Here is a 21,691-nt window from a genome sequence, read left to right as displayed (position 1 = left end):
AGTTGGAATTTTCGCTGAAACCAATAAAGACATTAATTTGTTTGCATACACAATCCATAGCACCAAACAAGAAAAAACAACGATCTACTATTTTTTCATTTTTTTAATAATGGGAAACTCGGTTTCACATTCCTTCAATTCTGGAACAGTCCAAGGTACACTTTTTCCCAACTACAATCGTTTTTTTTTTTGGTGCACCTATTCTGTCATAACATATATACAGTTTGCATTAGTGTGTGTATTGTTTTGAATAAAAAATAAAATAAATTGAAATTATCACAAATTCGGTTGCCACAAAAATGCTTATTTCCGACGTAATGGGCAAAAAATTCCATTTTGGGATAAAACTGTATTATCTTAAAATATACTTATTTTTGAAAAATTTTGATAAATTAGATTACATTTTCATTCCAACTTTCATTCAGATTTTGTGGTTTCTCTCCATGGTAAAATAATAGAGGTAACAGCAAGTGCTGGTGTACACCAAACGTAACCAGCGTCGGAGTTATATGTCCAAACATGTAAACATAACAAATGGAATAGAAAAATGGAAATGCAAAAAAATTTGAACTGCAGTGAATTTTTATATCAAAAAAGGGTACATATTCTGTTTGTCAAAAAATGGAATTAAATCACAAAACGTGATATCGAATTTGACACTGGTATTACTATAGAGCCATGTTAGCTGGAGAGAGAAACGAATACGCAGGTTGGTAGGTCGGAAAGAGAAACGGATACGCAGGTCGGCCGGCTAAATTTTAATAAGTGATGCCAAGTTTCAGCTTGATTTTTGTACAACACGGGATACGTGTGACAATAATACGATCATTGGGAATAATATTGGGTAGGTAGAACACCTGATATAGGTAAATAATAAATGTCAGGGAAATTGTGGAAAAATCTCAGAAAAGAGGGAAAGTTTGATTGAGCGTCCTTAAGTTTATTTTCTTTGTCGGAAGAAGCACCATTAAAATGAATAAAAAAAAAAAAAAAACGAAATTCGTCAAATTAATAAGCGTCTAAATTTGACCAAGAGAAAAACGAAATACTATTTTAAAATATTTGTTTGTTAGTGTGTAGTTCGGTATATAAGTTAAACTGTCTTGTTCTTAGTTGGGTAAATAGTACTTAAGAGATAATTGTGAGGATATTTAATGCCCAGTTTTTTTGTCTGTTCGTGAGTGTAGATTTGCCTGAAAATTATAGTAGACCACTTTTATTTTCTTTTTGGGGCAAAAATTAGAATGCAAAAAAAAAAATTCGTCTAAGCGAGCTTATTTGGGCAGAAATGTAGAGTGTAATAAAAAAGATAAGGTAAGGTAAGGTAAAAATAGTAATTGTTCGGGAGTTAATAGTAGTAGTTAAATTAGTTTTAACAAGTAAAAAAGCTGTAAGTTTGTTACGTGCCGATTTCTGGTCAGCCATCTGCTTCTAGACCTGAGTGGCATGCTAGGTTTTCATCGACTAGCTCTTGTCGGAATGGCGAGGTTCTTTGGTTTAAAGCAGACGGAACACGACAACATAGTATAAGAATCATCATGCCTATACGATCACCAAATAATTCTTTAAAAGAGCAGTATATCTTTTTTTTCTTGAACAATATCCATAGCAAATACCTACCTTTGATGACGAGATATTATGCCATCTGAGTGTTTTACCCCTTCCCATCCTTGGTAATCCTTCACTCTATTTTAGTTAAGATTACCCCATATTTGAACTATCAAAATTTGGGCATTTAGGTACTTCATATAATCATATTCCTCTATATAATTAGAATTAGCAATTCATATTGATTATGTTCTTAAATCTAAAGGATAAAATACATAATAATAATAATAATTACAATTTTACATAATAATTAAGTTGATTTCTTATATTATAATTTTAATGTTGCAATACTTCTAAATTTATCGCATGCGAGAATTTTGTTTTCTGTCTTTTGAATTCCTTTAGTGCAAAAAATTCTTTGATTCTTACTTTCTATTTGCTTTTGTTTTGATTATAAGTTTCTTCTAATTGATCTTATGCTTCTTCTTATTCTATTTTTTGGCAATTTAAAGAAATTGATTACGCAGATAAAATGAAATATGAAGAGCAAGCAGATAAGAGAAACGAAGATAAGACGATTTGGAAGAAATTGTAATCAAAACCGGTGTTTGACAAAGTAAAGAATAAGGAGTGTCTATTTAGTTAACAAGGAAAAGTAATTGTTTTTGGGTAGTAATTATTTAAATTGTTTGGTGAATGATTATAAAGTTAAAAATTGATTTTCTCGGCTATATTTAACATTTATGGATCTAGTGAAATCAGTAATTTATGATATTATTGTCCAATTAAAATACGGTACCTGCATTAGATTATTGTTGTTGTGATTGCTTGAAGAGGAGACATGTGCAAAACTCGTTAAGGGTTATTGTTGGTGTTTTCCCAAAGATGGATTATATGCCTTTCAGTCTCTCTTGGAATGATGTCCAATGGAGGTTTTTGTTGTTTTGAAGAGGTGTTGCACCAGACAAGGTGAGTTAACTCAACTTATTTAGTTATGTCTATTTCTAAATATTATTAGAGCTGATTGTATGCTATGGAAGGGCGGGTATGGTAAGTCGTGGACCAGATGTAAATAGGTTCGCCTTTATTCCAACTGCGAGCTTATTGAAATTTTGCCCACAGATAGGAAACCTTCAAGCTGGTAATAAATGTACAAAAATGTATGTAAGATTTCACATATGGCAGAATAGTTCTCACTATATACAGCTCTTGCTGTTTAATTGGGTTTAACTCACATTTATCTTACCTTCTCAGTTGGGTCGTTTCTCTCTTGTTTTGTCTTGAGAATAATTTAACTTTTCTTGTTTTGACAAAATATTCCTTTTTGAGTAAACTATTTGTTTTTAACTGAATTTAGAAGCTAGTCTAATGGCTCTAATTATTTTTTTTTTTTTATGGAGCCAAGTTCTAAGGATTGATCTCCAAAATTTTGATCTGAATCCCACGAGGTCAACTTAGAAAAGAAATAATTTTAGTAGAGTGCAAACGGAAATAGTTTGTGACAATGAATGACAACTGATGATGATTATAATTGTTTATAAACAATATGCGTAACATATGATATATGTCATAGTTTGAAGACCACTGCTAGAACTACCTGTTTATCCCGTTAAATAATCTTTAAGATTCAATTTTTAAAATATAGTATTGGAAAATAATGTAATCCGCTGGAAAAAGTATTTTATAGATACTTAAAGTAGTTGAAATAGGTGGATAACCAATTTTGGTTTTCGTTAAAAAGCAGGACAGAAAAAAAATCTATAACAAATCTGCTTCGTTCAGCGGATTTATCCGTTATACGAAAAGAAGAAAAGATTTTTTTTCTTACTTTAACCTCAAGCGTGTGGCTCGACCCACGAAGCCGGGCAATATCATACTGGCATTACCTGCAATAGATTAGATTCTAAGATCGCTGCCGTGGAATGTCCCTATTATTTTTCCTTCCATACTCTCTATCTCATATAGGCAGTTTCCAACTTTTTTCCTTACCCTGCATTTGATATATTTTGGTAACATTTTCGAATTTATCCCTTTTTGCATATTGCTTAAAGTGTGATTTTTACGAAATACAATTTGTCCTGGGATAAATGATACATTACGCGACCGCAGGTTATATACCTTATTTGCTTTTTCATGCGCAACATCTAAGTTATTCGATATTCTTTCCCTTATTTTGCTGATGCGATCGTTGTGTTGAACTATAGTATCATCTTCCATCATATTAAGTTTTTCTAATAAAGAATATGATGTACCATGTAGACACATATTTTGGCCAAATACAGCATAATAAGGACTATAGCCTATAGATGAATGATAGTCACTTCTTAACACAGTCAATATTTTTGGAATACATTTATCCCAGTTCGTATGGTCTATTTCTTTTTTCAAAAGGAAGCGGATTTTTGAAATTATTTCACGATTAACTCGCTCTGAGGCATTTGCCTGGGGCGAGTAAAGTGCATTTTTAATGTGGGAAATCCCATACAATTTAAGAAAATCATTCATTTCGTTAGAGATAAATTGCTTGCCATTATCGGTGTGAATATATTGAGGTACACCGAATGTTGAGAATAAATAATTCTGAAGAAAGTCGATTGTGTTTATTGACGTGGCAGATCGCATGGGCTGAAGAAAAATAAATTTTGTAAAATGATCAAGAACGATCAATAGCTGCGTGTTTTTTTGCTTTGAACAAGGGTACGGTCCTAAAAAATCACAGTAAAGCCGTTGAAAAGGCCGATATGTTTTGAATTGTGTACCCATTATAGGCCGCAAAACTTTATTTTCAGGTTTCATAATTTTACAATCATCGCATTCTTGGACAAACATCCTAATATCTTTTGCCATTTTAGGCCAAAAGTAAAGTTGCCTTACTCTCGCCAGAGTTTTGAAATATCCACCGTGACAAGTAGCATTGTGAGCATTTTCTATTGCTTTTTGCGTTAAACCTTTGGGTAGCCAAATACGCCATAGACTATCTTCCTCATCTACGTGACCTTCTCTGAATTTAACGCGCTTATAAACTTGATTTCCTGAAATATCCAAATCTTCGCTGTTAATGTCGATTTCTGGAAAGGCTGTTGTCAAGTCGAGCTCATCCACATCAATACGTGACAAGGTATCTGGGACAACATTAAGTGACCCTTTACGATGCTCCATATTAAAGTCGTATCGTTGGAGCTTGAGGCTCCATCGTGCAAGGCGACCACTTAAATCTTTTTGGGTCATAAGCCATTGTAGGCTAGAGTGGTCTGTTATAATACGAAATGGTAAGCCTTCTATATATGGTCTGAATCTTTGAACACAGACAATTGCTGCAAGACACTCCAAGTCAGTGACAGTGTAATTGCGCTGTGCTTTGTTAAGCTTTTGCGATACAAACGCAATAGGCTTTTCCTTTCCGTCATCTGTGTATTGAAATAAAACACCACCCACACCAACCCGTGAGGCATCGCATTGGACGATAAATTCCTTATTGAAATTGGGTTGTGCCAACACGGGTGCTTTGCTGAGTGCTTCTTTCAGCTTTTCAAATGATGCTTTGGCTTCACCGTTCAATTGGAATGGCTTGCCATTCTTTTTTAAGCAGTCAGTGAGAGGACCCGATAAGTCTGAAAAATTGTTTATAAAACCTCTATACCAGTTGGCCATACCAACAAATCTTCTAACTTGTCTAGGAGATTTTGGAATAGGAAAATCTTTGATTGCCTTAACCTTGTCAGGGTCTACCTTTAGGCAACCATTGCCTATGCGGTAGCCCAAATATTTTATTTCCTTCTGGCAGAACTTGCTTTTGCTAACATTTATTGTTAATTTGGCGTCTCGAAGGCGGTTAGCAACATCCCCAAGCAATTTGATATGCTCATCGAAAGTTGGGCTGCAAACTAGCAGATCATCTAAGTAAATAAAAACATTTTCTCTCATTCTAGAAGGTATTACCTTGTCCATAAGTCTGCTCATGGTTTGTGGACCATTGCAGAGGCCGAAAGGCATGACTCGGTATTGATATAAAGGTTTTCCTGGAACAGCGAATGCTGTCTTTTCCTTCGATGATTCTGAAAGCTTAATTTGAAAAAAAGCATATTTTAAATCGATACCACTAATAAAAAAGGTATCTTTCAATCTACTTAGCAGCCCATTGATGTGGGGTAAAGGATATGAGTCCTTTTTCGTCAAGGCATTTACCCTTCGAGAGTCAAGACAGAGCCTCACTTTACCGGGCTTACGAACTGTTACCACGGGACTACACCATGGCGAGTTCGATTCTTCGATAACGCCAAGTTGAAGAAGTCTTTCGATTTCTTCGTACACTTCCTTCTGTCTTGGGGGAGATAAAGGGTAATGTTTTGATTTAATGGGTACTGACTCGCCCGTGTCAATGTGATGCTCAAGTAAGTCGGTACATCCTAAACCACATTTTTCATATGAAGGAAACTTTAAAATGACAGCATCAAGTTGCAATTTTTGTTCTGGACTTAATTCATGAAACAACAAATCACCTTCTTCTGAATCAGATTCATCAATAGACGCTATTTGAGGGATTACTTCTTTGGCAAGAGCGAATAATCTCCAGAAATCAACGCCAAGGTAAACTTCTTGCGACAGGGATGGAACCATATAGAAATTAAGTTCCTTGGTAACATTTTTATATCTAATTGGTAATAAGCAATGCCCAATAACTTCTCTTTTAGATCCATCTGCAGTAGATACATAGGATTTAAAAGACCGCAACTCAAAAAAATTCATTACAATTTCTTCCCATTACTGAAACACTAGCTCCAGAATCCAATAAGGCTGTGAATTCATTATCTAAAATTTGAACCTTGACAAAAGGTCTATCATCACCATTTTCAATAAGCTTAGTGGATTCAATAATTTTCCTATATTTCTTCCTAGTGTTAAAGCGTTTCCTACACTTTAAAATCATGTTTTTAATACATTGAACATTAGATGTTGATAAAAGTTTTATTTTATTGTGCATGATATCTGTATCTTCCTGTGGAAGATAACAGATTAAATCCTCGTGAGGCTCGGGGTTTGCTTTTGGTAACGAGAGTCCCCGACAGCCATCTCGTTCCTTTTCATGTTTCCCGTATGCGAATTTGGGCAATTAGTGGTAAGAACACCGTGTTGGCCACATTTGTAACAAAATTTATTTCGTTTCTCATCTGGGCAGTATATGTATGAGTGGCCAAAGTTCAAACAGTTCCAGCATTTGATTTTGGAATAGTCTGACTTTGGAGAAGAACGATTTAAATTAAATGCTTCAATTTGTGGATCATTGAGTAAGTCTGAAGGATCTTCTTCATTTATGTTTGCACGAACTTCATGCACTTGTTTGCCTGTGGTTTGTATATTTGTCTGAACTTTATTTTCCTTAATCAGTTTTTCAGCTTTTCTGGCTATATCCCTAAGGTCCTCAAGATTTTTCGGTTCAGCACTAAATAGCATGAGTTTGAGGTTTGAATTTACATTGTTTTTAATGATTTTTATTAAGGATCTTTCGGATATTGGATCTTGCATGCGAATATTCATGGCTACCAAGCAAGTATGAAATTCATCATATGATTCTTTTGGATGTTGTTTCCTAAGAGATATACGCATCATGACTTCATGATCTGACTCCAAATTGCCAAATTCTTTTGTTATGGCATAACAAAGATAGGAGTAGGTGTACTCCCTGTTTTGTTTAATAAAAAGCCATTACCAAGTTTCAGCTTTACCACTCAAAAATACTTGGAAGTTGCTTAATAAGAAGTCATTACTGCACTGATTGCGCTGAGAAAGGGTATCAAGCTTGAATAAGAAATCCGAAACGCTTCCTGTACCATCAAAATTTACCTTCCAGTCTTTAAGTTCTGGTGGTTTTCTAAAGGTAGTTAATAATTGTTGAGAAGTCGAGGTGGTTGCCGATTCTAAAGGAGGAGTGCTCCTCGTGTTACTGATTGACAAATTTGAAATGGTCTCTTTTATCGCATTGATTTCTGATCGAAATTCCGCTTGGGAATCAAGAATAGTTTGGTGTATAGATGTCAGGAGTGCATCTAATTCTGGGACATGCTGAGAGGCTACAGGGGCGGTATTAGAATCTGTATTACTGCCCGCTGGTATATTGCTGGAACTAGTGGAAGCCATATTCATTTGAGTTTGTAAATGATGAGAATTTTCTATAAATTCGGTTTGAGGTAAAAGATTTTCTAAGTCTGAGTGAGTCAAATTTTCTATTGTTGTCTCTGAAACATTAACACATATTGGTTGTTCTTGATTTGTCGAACTAGTTTCGGCTTGAGTGGCATCTGCCAAAGAGTTTTCTATCGACACACTATTCAAAGTGTTTTTTGATGCTGCAATATTAGCAGGAGATGAGGTGGTAGGATGAAGAATTGTACCTGTTTGATCTGCCCACTCCACTTCTGTATTAGAATTGATTAAGGTTTGCTCTAATGAAATTAATGATTGTTTAGGTTTATTGGCTGAAATAGAGGGCTTTTCGGAAGAGCTTCGTGGCGGCGAATAAACTAATCGTGTCATAGATCTAAATGCTTCTTCAGTGTTATCAAAAGAATTATTAGGTACGTTACTCACTATAAGTTTACCTCTGCCTCGAATAGAAGGCGAATTTTTACAAATAGCGCTAATTTTGTTTGAATTAGATCTGGTTATCATAATACAGACTAATTTTGAAATGAATATAGGTTTTTGTGAAATTTTAACTTGTAATATGTGGTAAGAAAAATTTTATCGAGGAATAATGTTTATAATCCCTACCTAAATGCCAAAATAAAGATAATTCAGGGTTCGTACTAGCAGTGGAAGTAGACGCTTCAAGTGTTTTAAATTTCAAACCTGCCTTCTACTAGTAGAAACTTATATTTGCTTAAATAACTGTTTAAAACGAGATTATATGACCAATATTTTTGTTTTACTTCTCTTTGAATTCCATGTGTACATTATACGAGTGTATATTTAAATTGCCAACATAAATTTCGCAACACAAAGATCACCTTTAAAGTAATAGTATCGGACTTCGAAATCCAAAGATTGACTGGGAAAATTCTTTTACGTTGTATTATGAATAATATGACCACTAAAGAGAACTCTGTTTCGTTCGTAGTTGCTTCCTGGGCTCATATATTTTCATAACTCAAGCAAAAGTATCGCGTTTACATGGAGTTGAAAGAGTATAGCTTAAGGTATTTGAATGGAAATTGTTCAAAAATGTTATTTAATGATTAACAATTATGTTAAAAGTCTACCGTTGGGCGCCATCTATGTTACGTGCCGATTTCTGGTCAGCCATCTGCTTCTAGACCTGAGTGGCATGCTAGGTTTTCATCGACTAGCTCTTGTCGGAATGGCGAGGTTCTTTGGTTTAAAGCAGACGGAACACGACAACATAGTATAAGAATCATCATGCCTATACGATCACCAAATAATTCTTTAAAAGAGCAGTATATCTTTTTTTTCTTGAACAATATCCATAGCAAATACCTACCTTTGATGACGAGATATTATGCCATCTGAGTGTTTTACCCCTTCCCATCCTTGGTAATCCTTCACTCTATTTTAGTTAAGATTACCCCATATTTGAACTATCAAAATTTGGGCATTTAGGTACTTCATATAATCATATTCCTCTATATAATTAGAATTAGCAATTCATATTGATTATGTTCTTAAATCTAAAGGATAAAATACATAATAATAATAATAATTACAATTTTACATAATAATTAAGTTGTTTTCTTATATTATAATTTTAATGTTGCAATACTTCTAAATTTATCGCATGCGAGAATTTTGTTTTCTGTCTTTTGAATTCCTTTAGTGCAAAAAATTCTTTGATTCTTACTTTCTATTTGCTTTTGTTTTGATTATAAGTTTCTTCTAATTGATCTTATGCTTCTTCTTATTCTATTTTTTGGCAATTTAAAGAAATTGATTACGCAGATAAAATGAAATATGAAGAGCAAGCAGATAAGAGAAACGAAGATAAGACGATTTGGAAGAAATTGTAATCAAAACCGGTGTTTGACAAAGTAAAGAATAAGGAGTGTCTATTTAGTTAACAAGGAAAAGTAATTGTTTTTGGGTAGTAATTATTTAAATTGTTTGGTGAATGATTATAAAGTTAAAAATTGATTTTCTCGGCTATATTTAAAATTTATGGATCTAGTGAAATCAGTAATTTATGATATTATTGTCCAATTAAAATACGGTACCTGCATTAGATTATTGTTGTTGTGATTGCTTGAAGAGGAGACATGTGCAAAACTCGTTAAGGGTTATTGTTGGTGTTTTCCCAAAGATGGATTATATGCCTTTCAGTCTCTCTTGGAATGATGTCCAATGGAGGTTTTTGTTGTTTTGAAGAGGTGTTGCACCAGACAAGGTGAGTTAACTCAACTTATTTAGTTATGTCTATTTCTAAATATTATTAGAGCTGATTGTATGCTATGGAAGGGCGGGTATGGTAAGTCGTGGACCAGGTGTAAATAGGTTCGCCTTAATTCCAACTGCGAGCTTATTGAAATTTTGCCCACAGATAGGAAACCTCCAAGCTGGTAATAAATGTACAAAAATTTATGTAAGATTTCACATATGGCAGAATAGTTCTCACTATATTCAGCTCTTGCTGTTTAATTGGGTTTAACTCACATTTATCTTACCTTCTCAGTTGGGTCGTTTCTCTCTTGTTTTGTCTTGAGAATAATTTAACTTTTCTTGTTTTGACAAAATATTCCTTTTTGAGTAAACTATTTGTTTTTAACTGAATTTAGAAGCTAGTCTAATGGCTCTAATTATTTTTTTTTATGGAGCCAAGTTCTAAGGATTGATCTCCAAAATTTTGATCTGAATCCCACGAGGTCAACTTAGAAAAGAAATAATTTTAGTAGAGTGCAAACGGAAATAGTTTGTGACAATGAATGACAACTGATGATGATTATAATTGTTTATAAACAATATGCGTAACATATGATAGATGTCATAGTTTGAAGACCACTGCTAGAACTACCTGTTTATCCCGTTAAATAATCTTTAAGATTCAATTTTTAAAATATAGTATTGGAAAATAATGTAATCCGCTGGAAAAAGTATTTTATAGATACTTAAAGTAGTTGAAATAGGTGGATAACCAATTTTGGTTTTCGTTAAAAAGCAGGACAGAAAAAAAATCTATAACAAGTTCAGTTGGGCCGAGTTTGAATACTCTCCACCGTTTGGAACGAATTTGGCACTTCTCAAAAACAATAAAATCCTTTAAAATCTTACAAATACCGAATGTATTTATATTAGGGTCAATACGACGACATGGATCTGCATAGGTAATTGTTTTTCATAAGCCATTACAATATTCGAATGTGAAACTTAGAAAAAAAATTGGTGAATAATGTAGCTACAGTCATCAAAATACCGATTATCGGGAGGTACCGTTATATGGGGGTTATACGATGGCGTGGACCTGCAAAACAATTTTCTGTCTCAGGATTTACTATTCATTGCGAACTTCAAATACCAAATTTGACACAATTCCAGTGAATAATGTCGCTAAAATCATCAAAATACCGAATATCGGGAGGCACCTTTATATGGGGGCCATACGAAGACGTGGACCTGCACAGACAGTTTTCTGTCTTAGGCTGTAGTATCCATTACGAACTTCAAATGCCAAATTTAAAACAATTCCGGTGAATAATGTCGCTAAAGTCATCAAAATACCGAATATCGGGAGGTACCGTTATATGGGGGCTATAAGATAACGTGGACCTACATGGCCCAACTACGAACTTAACTTGCCTACTGGCAAAATATACATGTGTGCAAAATTTTAGCCTTCTATCTCAATTCGTTCGAAAGATAGCGGACAGACAGACGGACAGACAGACAGACCGACACACAGACAGACAGACGGAAATGGCTAAATCGTCTTAGAATTTTACGCTGATCAAGAATATATATTTTGTTGGGTCTGACATGAGTATTTCGAGGAGTAACAAACGGAATGACAGAATTAATATACCCTCCATACTATGGTGGAGGGTATAAAAAAACAATGAGTCTTGTAATAAATAAGGTTACTGTTAAATTGTTATACCCTCCACCATACATAGTATGGTGGGTGTATTAAGTTCGTCATTCCCTTTGTTACTCATCGAAATAATCATTTTAGACCCAACAAAGTATATATATTCTTGATCAGCGTAAAATTCTAAGACGATTTAGCCCCGCCCGTACGTCTGTCCGTTTGTTGTAATCACGCTACAGTCAAAACGATTTAAGATAGGAAGCTAACATTTTGCACAGATCTCTCTTTTGTCAGATCAAGTTCGAAGATGGACTATATCGGTCCACGATATTGTATGGCACCCATATAGAGGTACCCCCCAATATTCGGTATTTTGATGATTTTAGCCACACTTTTCAATGGGATTGTCTGAAATTCCACACAAGGAGTCCCTTGTGAGCACTTCATCCCTTGGAAGAGAATTATCAATATAGGTCCACGATATCGTATATCTCCCATGTAAAGGTACCCCCCCCCCCATATTCGGATTTTCATGATTTTAGCCACATTTTCCAACGGAATAGTCTGAAAATCCACACAAGGAGTCCCTTGTGAGTACTTTGCTTCCTGAAGGAGACTTGTTTTGATAGGTACACGATATCGTATATCCCCCATATAAAGGTAACCCCCGATATTCGGTATTTTGATGATTTTAGCCACATTTTTCAATGAAATTGTCTCAAATTCCACACAAGGAGTCCCTTAAGAAGAGAATTATCTATATAGGTCCACGGTATCGTATAGCTCCCATATAACGGTACCCCCCGTTATTCGGTATTTGGATGATTTTAGCCACATTTTTCAATGGAATTGTCTGAAATTCCACACAAAGAGTCCCTTGTGAGCACTTCATCCCTTGGAAGAGAATTATCAATATAGGTCTGAGATATAGTATAGCTCCCATATAACGGCACCCCCGATATCCTCCTCCATATTTTGAAGATTTTAGCCATATGTTCCAAAGAGTTTTTTGTGAGCACTTTCCCCCCGAAAGGGAATTGCCTATATAGGTCCACAATACCGTTGTACAAAATACTTTGTACATACTTTTGAGTGCGGTTAAGGGATAGAGTTGACAATCGAAGAGGGAGATTGGACTCTATTCTAATTTACAATCGTATATCCCCCATATAACGGTACCCCCCCCCCCCCACGATATTCGGGATTTTGATGATTGTAGCCACATTTTCCAATGAAATTGTCTGAAAATCCACACAAGTAGTTAGTCATTACGAACGTCAAGTACCAAAATTGAAACAATTCCGCTAAATAATGTCGCTAAAATCACCAAAATACCGAATATCGGGGGGTACTGTTATGCTGTATCATCTATTACAAACTTCAAATATCAAATTTCAAACAATTCTGGTAAATAATGTCGCAAAATCATCAAAATACCGAAAATCGGGAGGTACCGTTATATGGGGCTCTACGAAGACGTGGACCTACATGGCCCATTTTCTGTCTTAAGCCGTAGTATCTATTACGAACTTTAAATATTAATTTTGAAACAATTTCGGTTAATAATGTCGATAAAATCCTCAGAATACCGAATATCGGGAGGTACCGTTATATGGGGGCTATACGAAGACGTGGACCTACATGGTCCATTTTCTGTCTTAAGCCGTAGTATCCATGGTACAATGATATTAAGGTAGGGCAATGATACCATATGATTTCAATTTTTTTATTTTCTTGGCTTAATATGTCATCTTTATTTGTTTATGTATGTGTTTTCTTTTCAATAACAAAAAAATTGTTCAGAAAACATTCAAATTCGGATGTTTTCAAAATGTTTATTTCATCGTATGCATCGACAAAATCTAGAGTTTTTGTAGTGAAATAATCCTTTAGAGATATATAGAACCTGGTTTTGAAAAGAAGTGTTGACCTTTCATTCAGTTTTCGCGGTTTTCAATTATTTATTCAAAATAAATGCAACAAGTTGTTTGATTTTGTTATTGTTTTGATACTATTTCTGACATTACAAGCCAAACTATACTTGCATTTTTTTCAAAGTTGACCTACCTTCTCTTCATTGTACCATGGTAGTATCTATTACGAACTTTAAATATTAATTTTGAAACAATTTCGGTAAATAATGTCGCTAAAATCCTCAGAATACCGAATATCGGGAGGTACCGTTATATGGGGGCTATACGAAGACGTGGACCTACATGGTCCATTTTCAATACCAAAAGTCCTGGATACATAATACACATTTGAGTAAAATTTTATCGACCTACTTCATTTCGTTCGGAAGCTAGAGTGATTTCCACAGACGTATAGGCGGACAGACATTGATAAATCGACATAGAATTTTATGCTGATCAAGAATATATATACTTTGTGGCGTCTAAAATGCATATTTCGAGGTGTTACAAACGAAATGACAAACTTAAAATACCCTCCATACTATGGTGGAGGGTATAATATACTTATTTTTGATAAAACATATTAAAATGTTGACATATCAATGTTCCCAAGCGTTGATGCATCTACAATGATACATGCTATTATATGTTTGCGAATGTAACTAATTTTATATATCTACTTTAATCTCTTATCTGAGGTACAATTCTGTCTATTAGTTGGAATTTTCGCTGAAACCAATAAAGACATTAATTTGTTTGCATACACAATCCATAGCACCAAACAAGAAAAAACAACGATCTACTATTTTTTCATTTTTTTAATAATGGGAAACTCGGTTTCACATTCCTTCAATTCTGGAACAGTCCAAGGTACACTTTTTCCCAACTACAATCGTTTTTTTTTTTGGTGCACCTATTCTGTCATAACATATATACAGTTTGCATTAGTGTGTGTATTGTTTTGAATAAAAAATAAAATAAATTGAAATTATCACAAATTCGGTTGCCACAAAAATGCTTATTTCCGACGTAATGGGCAAAAAATTCCATTTTGGGATAAAACTGTATTATCTTAAAATATACTTATTTTTGAAAAATTTTGATAAATTAGATTACATTTTCATTCCAACTTTCATTCAGATTTTGTGGTTTCTCTCCATGGTAAAGTAATAGAGGTAACAGCAAGTGCTGGTGTACACCAAACGTAACCAATGTCGGAGTTATATGTCCAAACATGTAAACATAACAAATGGAATGAAAAAATGGAAATGGAAAAAAATTTGAATTGCAGTGAATTTTTATATCAAAAAAGGGTACATATTCTGTTTGTCAAAAAATGGAATTAAATCACAAAACGTGATATCGAATTTGACACTGGTATTACTATAGAGCCATGTTAGCTGGAGAGAGAAACGAATACGCAGGTTGGTAGGTCGGAAAGAGAAACGGATACGCAGGTCGGCCGGCTAAATTTTAATAAGTGATGCCAAGTTTCAGCTTGATTTTTGTACAACACGGGATACGTGTGACAAAAATACGATCATTGGGAATAATATTGGGTAGGTAGAACACCTGATATAGGGAAAAATCTCAGAAAAGAGGGAAATCAAACTTTCCCGTTCTTAAGTTTTTTTTCTTTGTCGGAAGAAGCACCACTAAAATGAATAACAAAAAAAAAAATGAAATTCGTCAAATTAATGAGTGTCTAAATTTGACCAAGAGAAAAACGAAATGCTATTTTAAAATATTTGTTTGTTAGTGTGTAGTTTAGTATATAAGTTAAACTTTATTGTTCTTAGTTGGGTAAATAGTACTTAAGAGATAATTGTGAGGATATTTGTGAGGATGCCCAGTTTTTTGTCTGTTCGTGAGTGTCGATTTGCCTGAAATTTATAGTAGACCACTTTTATTTTCTTTTTGGGGCAAAAATTAGAATGCAAAAAAAAATTTCGTCTAAGCGAGCTTATTTGGGCAGAAATGTAGAGTGTAATAAAAAAGATAAGGTAAGGTAAGGTAAAAATAGTAATTGTTCGGGAGTTAATAGTAGTAGTTAAATTAGTTTTAACAAGTAAAAAAGCTGTAAGTTCAGTTGGGCCGAGTTTGAATACCCTCCACCGTTTGGAACGAATTTGGCACTTCTCAAAAACAATAAAATCCGTTAAAATCCTACAAATACCGAATGTAACTATATTAGGGTCAATACGACGACACGGATCTGCATAGGTAATTTTTTTTTCATAAGCCATTACAATATTCGTATGTGAAACTTAGAAAAAAAATTGGTGAATAATGTAGCTACAGTCATCAAAATACCGAATATCGGGAGGTACCGTTATATGGGGGTTATACGATGGCGTGGACCTGCAAAACAATTTTCTGTCTTAGGATTTACTATTCATTGCGAACTTCAAATACCAAATTTGACACAACTCCAGTGAATAATGTCACTAAAATCATCAAAATACCGAATATCGGGAGGTACCTTTATATGGGGGCCATACGAAGACGTGGACCTGCACAGACAGTTTTCTGTCTTAGGCTGTAGTATCCATTACGAACTTCAAATGCCAAATTTGAAACAATTCCGGTGAATAATGTCGCTAAAATCATCAAAATACCGAATATCGGGAGGTACCGTTATATGGGAGTTATACGAAGGCGTGGACCTGCAAAACAATTTTCTGTCTTAGGATTTACTATTCATTGCGAACTTCAAATACCAAATTTGACACAATTCCAGTGAATAATGTCGCTAAAATCATTAAAATACCGAATATCGAGAGGTACCTTTATATGGGGGCCATACGAAGACGTGGACCTGCACGGACAGTTTTCTGTCTTAGGCTGTAGTATCCATTACGAACTTCAAATACCAAATTTAAAACAATTCCGGTGAATAATGTCGCTAAAATCATCAAAATACCGAATATCGGGAGGTACCGTTATATGGGGGCTATATGATAACGTGGACCTACATGGTCCAATTACGAACTTAACCTGCCTACTGGCAAAATATAGATGTGTGCAAAATTTTAGCCTTCTATCTCAATTCGTTCGAAAGATAGCGTGATTACAAAACGCAGACAGACGGACAGACAGATAGACAGACCGACAGACAGATCGACACACAGACAGACAGATGGAAATGGCTAAATCGTCTTAGAATTTTACGCTGATCAAGAATATATATTTTGTTGGGTCTGACATGAGTATTTCGAGGAGTAACAAACGGAATGACAGAATTAATATACCCTCCATACTATGGTGGAGGGTATAAAAAAACAATGAGTCTTGTAATAAATAAGGTTACTGTTAAATTGTTATACCCTCCACCATACATGGTATGGAGGGTGTATTAAGTTCGTCATTCCCTTTGTTACTCATCGAAATAATCATTTTAGACCCAACAAAGTATATATTCTTGATCAGCGTAAAATACGTATGTCTGTCCGTTTGTTGTAATCACGCTACAGTCAAAACGAATTAAGATAGGAAGCTAACATTTTGCACAGATGTCTCTTTTGTCTGCAGGCAGACCAAGTTCGAAGATGGGCTATATCGGTCCACGATATTGTACCCCCCAATATTCGGTATTTTGATGATTTTAGCCACACTTTTCAATGGAATTGTCTGAAATTCCACACAAGGAGTCCCTTGTGAGCACACTATCCCTTGGAAGAGAATTATCCATATAGGTCCACGATATCGTATATCTCCCATATAAAGGTACCCCCCCACAATATTCGGTATTTTGATGATTTTAGCCAAATTTTCAATGAAATTGTCTCAAATTCCACACAAGGAGTCCCTTGTGAGCACTTCATCCCTTTGGAAGAGAATTATCTACATAGGTCCACGATATCGTATAGCTCCCATGTAACGGTACCCCCCGATATTCGGCATTTTGATGATTTTAGCCACATTTTCAATGGAATTGTCTGAAATTCCACACAAGGAGTCCCTTGTGAGCACTGTATCTCTTGGAAGAGAATTATCTATATAGGTCCACGATATCGTATAGATCCCATATTACGGTACCCCCCGATGTTCGGTATTTTGATGATTTAAGCCACATTTTTCAATGGAATTATCAATATAGGTCTGAGATATAGTATAGCCCCCATATAACGGCACCCCCGATATTCCATATTTTGAAGATTTTAGCCATATATTCCAAAGGAATTGTCTAAAATTCTAAACAAAAAGTTTTTTGTGAGCACTTTGCCACCTGAAAGGGAATTGTCTATATAGGTCCACAATATCGTATATCCCCCAACACCAAACATACGAGAATTTATTCAATGTATTGCAATATAATACTCCACAAAAAGGCGCAGAGTCAGCAGTAGAAAACAATAATTATAAGTTTATTCATAGCTTTAAGTATCTTAATAAGTTAGTTTGATAAGAGAACTGGAATCAAGAAGGTGTAACAACACCATACAAAAAACCAATATATATATATATATCTCAGAAAATAAATCCCGATATTCGGGATTTTGATGATAGGGTTGAGTACTTTTATGTGAAAACCAATTTCTCTCTTTGCACATTGACTTTTGATTGTGTCACGATGAAAAAAATTTTTACAGCTTCGGGAAAACAATGCAAATTTAATAATTCTGTTTAAATTTGCACACGAAAAGAGAGGTCCAAAAACGCAACCACATAGATTTTTTTTTGTGAAACATGCCGCACTTCATACATAAATATTTCAGATATGATGTTGAATGTTATTTGAAAAATTACAAGGTAAAGTACTTCCGAAAATGGTTGTCATATTCGATTTAGCAATTGAGTGTACCTCTATTGTTTTGCCATGGGCGACGTTAAGGGCAAAAATATTGGCATTAATATTCAAAAAAACTGAAACTTTGAAAATATCTACTAATTTTTTTGAGCTGATGCATGAAAGTAACATAAAACCTCGTTTTTAAAAAATAAAATATTTTACAGCAAATTTTACTTTTAGTCTGAAAAAAGCCATTTCATGACTTATATCTATCGGAAATAATGTTGTAGGACAAATATATCGTTTCTCCCATGGTAGAAGAATATAGGTAGACGCATCGCACAGCTGCTGAGACAATGAACTGTCAAACCAATTTTGGAATTGAAAATGTTGAACGAAAAATACATCAACGTTGATGCATCTACCTGTATTCTTCTGCCATGGTTTCTCCTTATTGCAAGTTTCATACAAGTATGAACTGTCCGATAAGCAAAAGGACATACCATCTTCCCCTTATCTTTTAACGTAAAGTTTACTGAATTCAGGTTGCCATATTTTATATTGATAATATGACACCTAAATGTTTTAAATAAAGAAATGGATATCGCAAATCGTTTATTTTATATTGATTTATTAATTTTAAATGTTGTTGTTTGTTTGGTTAATTATTTTAAGTGAAATGAAGATACGACTTCGAAAAAATGCAGTAAAAATAATTGCATGGTGCAATGAAATAAAGGTAACCTCACCTTAAATTAGCATTTCCAGCACTGAATTTTTTGTAATTTGCCATGAATAATTGTTTTGTTCCAGAACTGCAGAAATGTTAAGCTTTTTACTACGATAACCGATTTTCCTCTTCGACAAAATTGCAAAACTAGTAGATTGTTCCAGGTTCTGGGACAGATCAAATTTTATTTTATTTAAACACTTTGAGGATAACAAAACTATAAAGGAAATTTATAACAATGGACAATGATATACTCAAACAGAAAAGTTTTTCAAACTAGGAAAAAATGCAGCTGTATGTCGTTCCTATGCGGCGTTATGGTGGGGCTCCGCACTAGCTCAGGAGGGAGCGGTTATCCAGGTTACCGTGCCACCATTAACCCTAGTGAATGAACACTTAATGAATACAAGTGGAATAAACACAAACAAAAAAATCTGAAAACAAACATACACCTATGACCCAGGAGCTTGATATTATTGTTTCCCCACTATACCCACCTATCCTTGACCCTTTACTCAAAATACACAAAGAAAAAATTAAAATTTAAAAGGGCCCAAAAAGCCACACACACACACTCACTTACAACGACTAACCTCCTCTCTCACAAACAAAATTTAGCAGAACATTTAATTTTTGAAACAAACAAAAAAGATCTATGGGGGCTAAACGATATCGTGGACCCACATAGATAATCATCTTCCAAGGGATAAAGTACTCACAAGGAATATTTTCTGATTTTATATATATATATATATATATATATATATATATATATATATATATATATATATATATATATATATACTATATATATATATATATATATATATATATATATATATATATATATATATATATATATATATATATATATCCGATATCGTTTAGCCCCCATATATCGGCATATTTTTTAAAACGAGGTTTTATGTTACTTTCATGCATCAGCTCGAAAAAATTAGTAGACATTTTTGCCCTTAACGTCGCCCATGACAAAACAATAGAGGTACACTCAATTGCTAAATCGAATATGACAACCATTTCTGAAGTACTTTACCTTGTAATTTTTCAAATAACATTCAACATCATATCTATCTATATGTATATATATATATATATATATATATATATATATATATATATATATATATATATATATATATATATATATATATATATATATTATATATATATATATATATATATATATATATATATATATATATATATATATATATATATATATCCACGATATCGTTTAGCCCCCATATATCGGCATATTTTTTAAAAACGAGGTTTTATGTTACTTTCATGCATCAGCTCGAAAAAATTAGTAGACATTTTTGCCCTTAACGTCGCCCATGACAAAACAATAGAGGTACACTCAATTGCTAAATCGAATATGACAACCATTTTCTGAAGTACTTTACCTTGTAATTTTTCAAATAACATTCAACATCATATCTGAAATATCTGAATATTAATATGTATGAAGTGCGGCATTTTTCACAAAAAAATAAAAAATCTATGTGGTTGCGTTTTTGGACTTCTCTTTTCATGTGCAAATTTAAACAGAATTATTAATTATTATAAGATGTTGTCAAATTAATAACTTGGAAAAAATGTAAAACATATGATTGCATGACTTAACCTTCTTAATTCTACCTTGACTCAACCTATAGATTACATAAAATAACATCCAAAGCAATTCTACAACGAATTAACTTCAATTGACAGTTCCTATCGGAACCAACTGATTATATATATTTTCTCTTTTTTTAAGTTAAGGCTGGTTCAGGTTTATCCGTAAATTAATTGAATAGGTAATTCAGTTTAGTAGGTTAGTTTAGATATATACATACGGATAAAATGTTGCTTTGGTTATATACCGTTAAATTATTTCGCAGACTACAGAAATAGTCATATCGATTTCTTCACAGAAGCGGCCTCTATTTTACCGTACTTCTTGAAGTAGAAGTACAACAGTAGACCATAAGAAACGTTTATCGGAATAGACAAGAGGTGAAAAAACTAAATATTAAGACAAATAGAAACTTTTCGACTCCGAATAACTGTTGTTGGCGGCTTTTTTACAGCCTTATACGTATGCCAATTACCAATCAAGATTGATCTTTTTAGTATTATTTGCGTGTTGGTTTCATGTAAATCCTCGGTCCACTGGAGAAAAGTAACGTGTACACGTACAAAAGTAACGTGTATGCACTTACCGATATTCTCCATATCAGTCAGCCAATTTACATATGCTTGTAGGCGAGGCGGTATCATCAGCAAAGGTTCAAGTTAGAGTATAATTTGTTGTGGCCATATCGGCAGTAGATATTACGTACAGAATTCGACGTAAAATGCTACCAGCTATTATTTTTTTCGAATTTAAAAGTACGTCTTTCAATTTAACAACAAATGTACGATTCTACAATTAGCTACAAACAAATTATGTGTGAGTGTTTTTTTTTTTTTTTTGTAGAGTTTTGTATAAAGTTCCAAGATGCCAAACACTGTTAATTACTTGGGATTGTCTATATATAACGCAGTCCAATATTCCTTCATTTCGAATGCCCTTCTAATATTTGTGGCTATGCGGTGAACTTGCTCAATGTGGTTCTTACGGAAGCAGAATTGGTGTTTGGAAACAATGTTACTATATGTAATATTAGCTTTCTTAGTAAGGATGTTTCGAACAACTTTGAGAGTATAGATAGAATCAACCTTGTTGTCGACGGCAT

Source organism: Musca domestica, unplaced genomic scaffold, assembly GCF_030504385.1.
Source record: "Musca domestica strain aabys unplaced genomic scaffold, Musca_domestica.polishedcontigs.V.1.1 21, whole genome shotgun sequence".
NCBI classification, from domain to species: domain Eukaryota; kingdom Metazoa; phylum Arthropoda; class Insecta; order Diptera; family Muscidae; genus Musca; species Musca domestica.
The sequence above is the reverse complement of the archived record's forward strand: the minus strand, read 5'-3'. Positions refer to the sequence as shown.